Genomic DNA, 10,754 nt, shown 5'->3' with positions numbered 1-10,754 from the left:
TTGAGGTACAGACCCCTGCTCTGCAAGTCAGACTACAGTCAGACAAACAGTACCTTTCTTCATTACCTTTGCAGAGTGCCTTGTGAACCTCATAAGAATTCACTGACAACAGGATGAAAATTGCTGGGTTCTGGTAGACTTTTTTTTTTGGAACATGCCTCTCTTCGTAAGCTCTAATAATAACCAGTATGTTTAATAGTCATACAAAAGTTTGTGAATCAGACACAGAATTTTATTGGAGTTCTGCTTAGACTGGAACTCAATCCCATGTAGGAGAAAAGAGCTAGAAAGTAAACACAGCTTTACTTTCCATCAGTATATTCTTTACACATGCAATATGACTTAAGCCCTTCATAGGGTACGTCACTGGATTCGTGGCTTGCAATCCTCACCAGATGAAAAGAATGATTTCAGTGGGCTACATCCAAACACACAGCAGTGGATCACTGTTCATATTACTCAGTGACTGCATATAATTTGGCATCACTGAAACAATCGCAGCTCTGAAAAGGTTGAGCTCCGGGCTATTATGAAGACTAAATTAACTCTCATCACTCGAGTGAATGAACCATTCACACCAAGGTCAAAATCACCAGTTGAGCAGCATGGGAAAGATGACACTACAGCTGACTGCCACTTTTCTATGGATAAGACTATTTTTATTATTTTCTCAGGCAACATGGATTTTACTGAAAATATTAAATTAGTCTTTTACTGTAAAAAATAAAAACCTCAGTGGAAAAATATAAAATACCTCCTTCCTCCTTGTTTTGCTACTTGGTTTCAGAGGAAAGTACAAGAGCTTGGTGTGACCGAGTGACGGAGACTGCTGAGGCAGGAGTTCAGGAGGAAGATGAGGTGAGACTTTCATTGCTTTCCTGTCGGAATCTCTTAAACTCAGCCTGTAGATGGGATACTTGAGTGCACTGGTGAGAAAGAAAGGAAGTTAGCAGGCACTTAAGAGAAGCAGAGACTTGGATTTCCGAAAGAATGCAGCACTCTTCAGAAGGGCAAAAACGTGAGTTTTTTTAAATTAATTTTTCTTTTCCTATCTCTAATCTGAATTAATCACGTATGAGATCTCCACGGGGTAGAATGATTGGATACGGTTTTTCTGAACAGTGATTAATACTTAAAGAATGAAATTTTTTGCATCTCAGCTAGTCCCCCTTTTTGTTTTTTAAGCAGCCTCTTGGAAAGGTCCTAATTTTAACATTTGAATCAATACTCATCTCTGAAAAAATTTGTATACTCAGTGATCTGATCCAGGTGAAAGAACCCAAAACGAGATTTTTATTCTACTATGAAAAACAATTTTCGTTTTGGCCCAATCAGTTCACCATGCCATATGAATTATTATTATGAATTTAACTTACTGAATTGGCAGAGGAAAACAAAAAGATAGATACAGAGTGACTGTCTGTAATATTCTAAATGTTTGTTTGGCATTCTTTCAGCATGCATCCCTCTCCAGAAATTAATATAGATGAATATTTACAGAGTGCAAACACAAGGGGACTCCAACAGAGACAAGGCAAGACAAATGAAATGAGTAAGTGAGCAAATATTTTTACCACCTGTCTAGTGCTGATATCTACTTTGCACCATTTTGTTATTTGTTACAAGACTTGCTCTCTATAGCCATTTAACCACCAGCTATTCTTCCAATCTGCATGGGAATCCTCTGGATGACAACAGACTCATAGCAAATATAAGAAAATACAACCACTTAGAATAGCCTTTTTTTTTTTTTTTTTTCTCCCAAGAAGCACTCCCATAGTGTTTTTAACTTTGTTTGTTTCTTGTTCTTAGCACTCCAACCATAAGGTTCTTAACAGGAATAAGCAAGAAAAGAGAAAATAAAAACAATACTATTTTTGTTATCTAAATTTAATTTTTAGTAATACTAAGACAAGAGCTGGCAGTGGACCTGGTCTGGGAAGTTGTGAACAGTAAGTCAGTGATCCAAAGCACTGACTTAGACTTTGTGAGTTGTTGTTGGCCTTCTTTTTATCTGAGGAAGTGCGTCTTTAAGTGACTCTTAAAAACTCCTTCAAATTACTGTGTATTGAAATCTTCACCACACTGAAGTCCACGTCAACCTTTCGCTAATCTCAGCAGTGTCAGAATTACATTTGCTGTCAACGACATCAAGATGAAATTGATTCCATCCCTCTGTCAACTGGTGGCATCTACAGAGAATAAATAATGTTTTCCAGCTGAACTTAAGAGGTTAAAGTAAATTCAGTGACTAATTTCTTTTTATCCTATATATATTACCTCTAACATGTATTAGACATCTGATCTACATACATAAGCTAAAGCATTTGTTTGGAGCTGGAAGCAGTACAGTTGTGAAATGTAGAATGAACATTGAGGCAGTTTCTGAAATTACTGATATTATCACATTGTGTTATTCTGTTGGTCTGTAAAGAAAAGGTGAAGATGTCATATAAACATACTGTAACAATATTGAATTTATAATTCGCTTACTAATGATGATCTGAATTTGAACAAATGTCCATCACTACATTTTTAGGCTCCGCAAAGAGACTAGAAAACAGATTATTATGAAGCAGATTATTCTCCAAAGCCAAACAATAACAAAAAATGTGTTATACTGCATTCTATTAATAACAGCAGAGTTACATTTATTACTTTGTACAAACAACAGACAGAAGAGAAGGAAAGGGAAGACTTACCCCTTCAGAAGCATGTTTGGCACAGGTAGCTGGTGTCCATGGTTCTGCAGTGCTGTCCTGGTTGGATTTTGGCAGTCTAGCACATGCATCTCAGTCTGACTTCTGAACCCCATGTGAAAGGCAGCTGGCCAACTTCCTGGTTACTGAAGAAAAGGCAAATTCAGAAGGATATTTTCCAGAGGTACTTCAAGACTTGAGAGTTCAATCCTCTAATACCAGTCTCCCCAGTTTTTGAATTCTTTTCAAAAATCTCAGTCTAATGAAGGGAACTTAGCAAACTACAGGCTCTTACATAATGCAGAGCACTCAGAGAAGGAGAGATTATTTCAAGTAGGAAAACAGCATTCATTAGGAAAATGATCATATTTGCAAATCTTCTGAGCTCCATCTCCATGTGTTCCACATTTATTTGTTTCCATGGAGCCTTCAATTGATCTTTAATACTTGTCTATAAAATTTTTAAAACAAACAGTTCCTACAATATTCTAAGCAAAGCTTGTGGTAGTTCAAAATGAAAAGGTTTTAAACTCATCAGTAAGTCAATATTTATAAAAACATAAGTATATAAATGTAATGATACCAACTTCAAAATTCAGAATTACTGATGCTGAAATTTAACCTAAGAATACTTGAAGTCTTTCCTCTTTGTGCTAGTATTCCCTACTTCTTACAGGGAAAGAATCTTCCCTAAGTTTCATGCTTTTGATGACATTTTTATTTCACAGCCTAGAAAAATGTTTGAAATGTATTAAAGTACCAAAACTATGAACAAATTCATTTTCCACATGAATTTCAGTAGCATTAATTAGGTTGGGAGTAACAGAAAAGACAGAATTAAAAGTCAGATCAGAGATGAGTAAGTGTCTCTTTCACAGTTGTAAGATGTATTCCTGCTCTCTTCAGGTATGATTTTGTTTTAAAAACTTTAAAGAAAGTTCCAAGAAGGCAAAAGTTTGACACTCAGCGAAACTGAAAATAAAAATATACATGATTTCTCTTCTTTGCCATAAGCAATGATTTAACAATGTATATTCAATAAAATAGCAATACTTAGCACTGTTTACGTGACTTACTGTGGATGCTTTCTCTCAAAATGAAGCGACTGTATTTTTTGAAAAATTACTCCACTATGAAGAACTGTACTAGAAATCTGAACAAGATGAACATGAACATCTCCCACATATAAATCAGTGAATTCTTATGCACAAGTCCACACAGCATTTGGAAATACGTGGCTTTGCTTCGAGACATTGAATTCAAAGCTCAGAGTGAACATCACATACCTCAAATGCCCCTCATAAAACAAAATCAATTAGTTGCACTACTCTTATATTCTATCAATACAATTCTTTTCCAGTGAGAGAATGATTTTGGTGCAAGATATTACAACTAATTAAAATGTATTTAAAAAAGATTTACAAAAGATTTGGGTTCATAAGTTGAAGCTTAGGTTTGTTTAGATAAATAAGTATATATATATGTTTATCAGCAAAATCTCTTGCTTTCTCATCTTGTCAAGCATTCTGCTTTCTGAGAAGAGAAGGAGCTTCTCCTATTATTCCACAACAATGCCCTCACTTCCGAGGTAGCTGTGCACTCATGGACATTAAGATAAATTTTGTCCTCTCCTGGAGCCTGAATGGCTTGTGTACTGCTGCAATTACCTCTGAGAAAAAGCTGGTGAAAGAGAAATCTGTGATGACCACTGAAAGGGACTCCTGTCATTCCTGAAAAATACAATTGAAGCTGGAAGCCAGATTAGTGACTTAATCATAAACTATACAGCAAGAGAGAGGATTCAGTTAAAATCCATCCAAGGCTAGGTTTCATAGTTCTTATGTTATAAAATGGGAGTGCTGCAAAGGATATTCTTCCAGGGGATTATTAAATGGTAACCTCAAATCCTCCTTTCTTTAGGCTAAAGAAAAACATAGAGATTCATGAGCATGTTGAATAATTTGCTGAAAGACACCATGAGAAACTTTGCCCCACCAGGAACCATGTTATCTATTTGAATCCACAATAACATGCATTTAGGTTTGGAACTTCTCCAACTTCAAATTGATTTGCCAACCTCCATAAAAATTAGTGGAGGGGAAAAAAAAAAAAAAAAAAGCAACACTTCCTCCCTGACAACCTCTGAAACACATTTCAGCCTTGGGCACTTTTTACAGCAACGCACAGCAATTCAGAACAGCAGAAATGACAGATTCCATACTCCAGCAGTGCCTGTAAATACCACTGCAATAATGTTATCATTCACTGTCAGATCCTGAAAAGGTACAAATTGAGGCAGACAGTATAACACCGTGGGTGCACACAGTGCTATGTGAGGCTTTTTCTTCTCACTACTCTTCATTGCTTTTCTGTGTGGACACCACTAATGCATTTCCATCCAAAGGAGGGTCTTGATAATGAACTACCGGTGCTTATTTTGCAAAGAGACTTAAAGTCTAAGCTCCAAGTTTGTGACACCCTATAGTTCCCAGATGAAATAACCTCGCATTGTTTTTTAGACTACTGGATAACAAAATTCCCAGGTTCGTATTTGAGCAAAAATCTGACCTGCATATTTCAAAGTTTCCTTTTCAACCACATCACAGGTTGTAATATCTGACTCTACCATTGTCCTTTACTTCATTCATTTCAAATATCTAAACAACTATATAAGACACAAGATCAGGAAACACCACAGAGGTATGGGAGTATTTCAAGAAGAAAACGGACTAGACCCTGAGTGTGCCATATGTGTAATAGTGAAACAACTAAACAAGTGAACTCTCCCAATCTATGTAATGGAATTGTTATCCCAAAATCCAGTTGGAATTAAGTGGTGCATGGACCAAATGGAACTTGACAGCACTTTTTAACACTGCTTCTGAAATAAGGATCACGTTCTGATGGGCAGCTAATTTTCCCCGGAAGAGCAGCCAAGCTCTGTATTTAAAAATGGCATAAGCCCATATTCAAACATACATGACTCATTTGCAAAAGGAATAAAGCTTTCTGTACTGACCTTTTCTTTTCCTGCTGTGCCTTCCCTTAAAATGCCTGTGGAGGTCAGTAATGCATAAAGCTGATGGGTGACTGTGAACACTAGGTCCACACAATTTAAGGATCATGTAATTTTTCCTCTGCAAGTAAATGAGAGGCTGCTCACTGCCTGCTCTTCACAATGAATCGCCAGAGTAGCCAACCATACCATTAAAAACAAGGGAAGGAACATGTACATATACACAAACAGTCTCTTTCTAAAATCATGTAGCCTGCATACTGACTTGAAAGCAAGACACAGTAGATGCCTTCTGTCCTGAAGAGCTGCTTGTCCTATTACAGGAGTGACAAACACGTTGCAAATACCTTAGGGGATCAGAACACAACAGGATTGAACTACAGTAGTATGAGCGCCTAGCAACCTAGTTTAGGCAAAATCATGCCATAGAGTTCCAGGAACATTTCCACTCACTTGTTTAATAAGAGGTTAATTGCTATAAATAAGCCCACAGAAGTGAATTTTTAGGAGCTGCTTGTATTGGACAAGGTATTTGGGAGAAAAATACATTAGACTAATGGAAAAAGCTATTCCTCTTCCGAGGAAATGTTTGTTTGCTTCTCATTGTAGTCAGTCTTTACGCTCCACACATTGCAAGTGGCACACTGCAAGCACTGCAGGCAAGTGGGTTTGCTTTTCTTCCCAGGAAACAGCAGGTGTTTGCATGCCTAGCACTGACACATGTCCAGCTTCAAAACCAGATAAGCCCATCCTCTTTACTAAATGAGAAAAAAAGAGCAGCATCCTAGTGATTAGTACCCACTTTGATGCTTAAAAATGCAGTGAATTAGATCACTGCTGACCAAACCAGTCAAACTCTTCTCCAGTGAAGCACAAAAAAATTTTTTTGCTTATTTGACAAGGACTTAGACATATAAGGCAGTACGAAAACTGAGAGGTGTAGCCATAAGCATCATTTTATGCTGTTTTATTAGAAATAGAATATCACACAGTTGTCCTCCAAGTGCACACACAGGATCTAATTTCTTGTGCCTGGCGTACTAAAGCATCTGTGTTAGACTGCAAAAGTTTATCTATACACAGCAATGTAAAGCAGCTCTTGTTGCCAGATATTTTTGGTCATGATCAGATGCTAATTACTCACTCAAATGCATAAAGTCTTTATGGGTACAAAGGGATACAGAAAAGTTTAAAGCAGGTAGAATCTACCATTTAAACAGTAATAAGTTTGGTCAAAATCTATGTACTTACATAGTACATATCGAGGGCTTATCTTTATCAGGAAAAACATACATCCATTTGATACAAATAAATATTCATGTGACATGAATACACATGAATATACATGCACACATGGGTGCAAGGCAAGAAGTGAAAGAAAGCAACAGTTATCTTCCAGTTTCTTAGAACATTTACTACTGAAGTCTAGAACTCCAGTGTTCTTAAAGGTCATGGGAAAAAATATTAAAAAAGGATTTGACAGCAATAACATTGTTAGAGAAGAATCAATATATTGATTTGTTTACCTATTATCTGTTTTTCTTAGTTTCACTCTGTCTGTTCTTCAATCATTTTGGCTATAAGAGAAACAGCCCTTGAAAACTTCTTATAGAGTGCACCTGAGGCAGATACCAGTCTTGATTTACAGTCAGCAACACAGTAAAGGAAGGTACAGTTCTCTGGAAGTCTGAACCAAAAAAAGGTAGCTACTTTAGCCTTAATTAAAATAAAATTTAAAAGTCTTACATCTCCTCCTCCAACTTGTTGGTCTATTTAGTAGTCAAGGGGCCCTACAACCCTCCAATTGACAAATCACAAGGCACCAGGAAAACACTGACCAAAAAAAAAAAAAAAAAAAAAAAAACCACTGAACTCGAGTCTAAAGTTCATGATCAGTCTGCCGTTCAAATATTTTACAATCAAGACTATCATTCTGAAAAAAATCTCTTGATCATAGCAGAGAAGGAAGCACAAACAAATTCATCAATTGCTGCTAAGATGAAATTCTTGAGCATTCCTAAAGACAGAGGTCATGCAAAGGGACATTAAAAATTAATATATTCAGATGATTCAAAAATTTCAAACTATTTCAAACATGGCAAGGAGTTCCTATTACACGTTCCATTCTCATATAGTAGAGTGCCAAAGAGTTCGAAAAACCTTGATAAACAACACTGATGCAGGTTATATTCTGGCTATAATCTGTGATTAGTATTCCAAACTACTGGCAATAGTAGATATAGCCATTGTTTCATGCATTAATATGATATTTTTACCTTAGCTATAGAAATCTTCAGACCTGTCCATATACTGGATGCTATCCCTAAAGATGACGTCATTTCAAAACCTTTTTCTAAATCTATGCTGGAAGATACAATATATTGAAGTAGGACTCCTTAGAGGTTAAGTAGGTAACCCATGGAGACTATACCGTAACTTTTCCTTAGCTGCCATTCATTAAATATGTTCCATCTCATGAATCATGAATCATTTCATTTTTAAGTACTCTTTTATTTCCTTTAAATTTACCTAAAACTTTATTACATTCAGTCTGTACAGACCTGACAGACAGCCTGCATATATTTAAAACATTCCCAGTGGAGAAGCATAAAACATTTAAAATCTATATTTGATCTGACAACAGGAGCACCATGTTTGAATTAGAAACAGATTAGACATAATTGAAGATAAAGAGGACACAAGCATCACTCCCATTTTGGTGGAGTGGGCTTTAAATTATCAGATTCATCCAGAATACATTACTGAGAAACATTGAATTGTTATCTTTAGACAGCCTTTTCTAAGGGTTTACAATTTCTCAGTTCAGTGAAGCTTGCCACCAGCTTGTTATCAGAACAAAAAACGAAAAATCATCCGGTTCAGAGCACAGAACTGATCTCACCTCCAAAAGTACACGTTTGCTTCTGATAACAGACACTCCATTGGGCTGCGGAGGCGCCACTTCACGCTTTACAGCGAAGGCAATCTTTTGAAGATCCTTCCACTTCTCAGGTAATTCCTGACAACGTTACAAGCAGATATTGTTTGTCAGTTTGCAGAGCCAAAAGCCCTCCCAGCACAGAAACAAACATACACATGCACTTTATTTCCCCACTCCCCATCCTTTTATCTTAAAATAAAATATTTGGCTTCATGCCATTCATTTTCCACATCTCTATAGAGTGACAAACACAGATTCATTACTCATGGTAATTTGCAAAAGGTAATTTATGCAAAAGATTGAAGTTTGTTTGCAATATCCTGTACATTCTAGTTACAGCACGTTTATGTATATTGACTTTGGAAAGAAACCTCAGCAATGTAAAAAACATCCCAGTGATGCAACTCACTGAGAATCACTCTGATGGATACACTCTTAATTTGACTCCCCAAAAAGTATAAACACACACATGCTGCCAGCCAAATCCATCGGTTACTTGGGAAGGCCACTAAGTGCTTTTAGAACCTCACTTAGCATTTAGAAAGGCCCCAGTCCTGTCCAAGAAAAGGTGGTTCTTTAGATGATGTTTAAACAACCTAAACACTCATCTGCTCTACAGGAAATACCTGTTACCTCCCAAAGACAGCAGCAAGTACAGTTGAATATAGGTAAAAAACTAGATTACAGCATGCATAATTAGACTATGCAATTAAAGACAACTACACAAAGCTAGTCTTGTTGTTCTTTTCCAAGATGCATACCAGGCTTTACTATCTGTAAAGATGAACTTTACTACCTCCCTGCAAGCTGTATTGCTCAGAAAGAGTGTACCTGATTGCTATTTGAAGCAAGATTTGACATATTTGTCTAGAAGCTTAATCAACCCAAGCAATTCTTTGACAATGCATTCATAAATAAGGACACAATAAAGTATCCATCTATAAACTGTACTTTAAAAGGGATATTTCCACAGTAGAAGTATATTTTTCAGCAGCACTAAGAGGCACAGAAGATCAGAATTGAAAAGTAAAGCAACAATTTGAAAAGGTCTCTCATTTCCATGTGCAATACAAGTTTCTACATTTCCTGCAAAACACGGTATAAAAACCAATATAGAAGCACCTTTAGTCATTTAGGGTATACAACAAGGAAATCAGGCTGGAAGTAACACTGATTTCTAGAAGACTGGTGTTTTACATACCAATTATATCAAACTTCACAATGGCATCATTTCTACTGCTTTAGTCTGTCAACACTTTCCTAATTAAAGATATGTTAAAAAGCACTAGATACATTTTTGAAAAGATATTTTTCATTTACCAACAGAGAGCTTCTCAGCTCCTGTGAGCACAGTGCAAAGTCTGGCTGCTCCCCAGGGAACAGGGGCCAGGAGCAGAGGATGTCCTCAGCACAGGGCAGATCTCACCCATAAGGGCACAATCCAGAGCCGGTTACAGCCCAAGGAAGGGCAAGCGATGAACCTGGTCCGGAGTCTCTCCTGGAAGTGCAGTCAGGAGCCAGAGGGTCAGAGAAAAGAAAAGAAGAAGGAGAAGCAACCAGGCAGATGGCTGCCCAAGGCTGGGCTTAAATGCAGCCCTGGGCCAAGGGGTGGGGAGGAAGCCCCAGCTGAAGCTCATCAAGCCATCCCCGGGCCTATCAGTGCACTCGGAGCCCTAACAATATGCACACAAGTGAAGTAATTAAGCTACTAATTACCCAGCCTACCTTCACAAACAAGGAATACCCTGATCCTGGAAAGATTTAGACTATTCAAATAGATTTTTACAGGGTCACAATTTGACACACAAATTACGCACAAATAAACCTTGTCATTTCAGTGACAGAGGCAGTACTTTATAGTAGCTAAAAAAAGGTAGCAGAGGCTACCTTTATAGTAGCTAAAAATTAAAACTAAAATCAAATGTACCCTGTAAATAGCCTTAGCTAGGATCACTTGGGAAACAAAATTTCATTTAATCAGAAATATCAGTGCTTCAAAAATTTTTGAACCACAGGACAGTGAACCAACTTGCCAAGACCTTTCACAAAAATAAATAAATAAAAATGCAGCAGTGGATTGCCCCATGTCTCGTGAATT

At 37.1% G+C, this 10,754-nt stretch overlaps 1 long non-coding RNA gene across 2 annotated transcripts; it reads right to left on the bottom strand.

The window, feature by feature from the left end:
• Positions 1-736: 736 nt before the first annotated feature.
• LOC112945066 lies at positions 737-10,220 on the bottom strand. 2 transcript variants are annotated; one of them, XR_003248952.1, is made up of 4 exons: positions 9,977-10,220; positions 8,618-8,734; positions 2,703-2,845; positions 737-926 (listed from the first exon to the last, which is right to left on the bottom strand). It is a non-coding gene; the product is annotated as an uncharacterized LOC112945066 (long non-coding RNA). The 2 variants fall into 2 exon arrangements; XR_003248956.1 differs by lacking the exon at positions 737-926 and adding an exon at positions 1,955-2,192.
• Positions 10,221-10,754: the final 534 nt, after the last annotated feature.

This window comes from Nothoprocta perdicaria, unplaced genomic scaffold (assembly GCF_003342845.1).
Source record: "Nothoprocta perdicaria isolate Ctin4 unplaced genomic scaffold, notPer1 scaffold_0, whole genome shotgun sequence".
Classification (NCBI taxonomy): Eukaryota; Metazoa; Chordata; class Aves; order Tinamiformes; family Tinamidae; genus Nothoprocta; species Nothoprocta perdicaria.
The sequence above is the reverse complement of the archived record's forward strand: the minus strand, read 5'-3'. Positions and strand labels throughout refer to the sequence as shown.